We start from the raw sequence: 1036 nt of genomic DNA on the forward strand, positions 1-1036 counted from the left end.
AAATAAGTCGGAACCATTAGGTCAGGAGCTCGAAATCCGGCAAGGCCCTAAGATTATATTCTTTGTAGAGACACTTTCCTCCCCCAGGTGGCAATATGGTAGTTTGTCCAGCACAGTTTGGGGTTTGCTTACCACTTTCAAGGTACACACAGTGATGCTTAACTATTGTCTCACATCCATCAGAACAAAAACAATGTATCTCAAAACAGGTAATTTGGTCTCCGATACTATGATCATGCAATATGTATACATAAGCTATAGGATTTTTTCCATCATCAGGTTTCGACTTCAATAATGAAATGAATTGGAACCCAAACTTTGAATATACACTACTGATCCTGGCCATGATTCACAAACGAGAAAAACACTAGTTGATTAAGATTTGATGATTCGCGCAATTTCACTTAAATAAATCTTTATAGATCATTTCAGACATAGCTTTGTTTTCTTTCAGGCGCAGTTATCTGCTTGTCCTTTTACTCCTCATTTCTATGCATTGATACTAAGCTGACATTTTTACACCTCCATCAACGTAGTTTAGAACATTTAGGACACCAGCAGCGTATTCCCGACTGGTCAGGACCATTCTTGGCTGAGGATACAGCATCTAAGCCAAAAGACGGAGGTAAGTACACGATAAAATAAACTCCCCCCTCTCAGGAATCAAACTCACGTCATCTGCTAACAGTTCAAAGAGTCTGACAAAGACACCACATATGCCTGTCGTTTTATCTAGAAATAGACATAATTTTATTATTATTGTTCTGGGAAGTCTGGGTTATTTAAAAGGTTTGTCAGTTTGATCTTGTAACAGCAACAGCCTCCAGAAAGGAATACAAGATAACCAAAAAGCTGCGAGTTCAAACAAGAAATGTTGGAGTTAAATTAACGTAAACTTGGGCATCAATTTTCTAATAGACAGCTCAGCCGAAAATTACTGGCATGTTTTTTATCACGACAAGGTAAAGTTGAGTAGTTGAGTATTGAAAAGAAAAGCATTTCTTTTTGTTTTGTTGTTGTTGTTGGGTTTGAGGGG

The sequence above is a fragment of the Aplysia californica genome, unplaced genomic scaffold (genome assembly GCF_000002075.1).
Source record: "Aplysia californica isolate F4 #8 unplaced genomic scaffold, AplCal3.0 scaffold00140, whole genome shotgun sequence".
NCBI lineage: Eukaryota > Metazoa > Mollusca > Gastropoda > Aplysiida > Aplysiidae > Aplysia > Aplysia californica.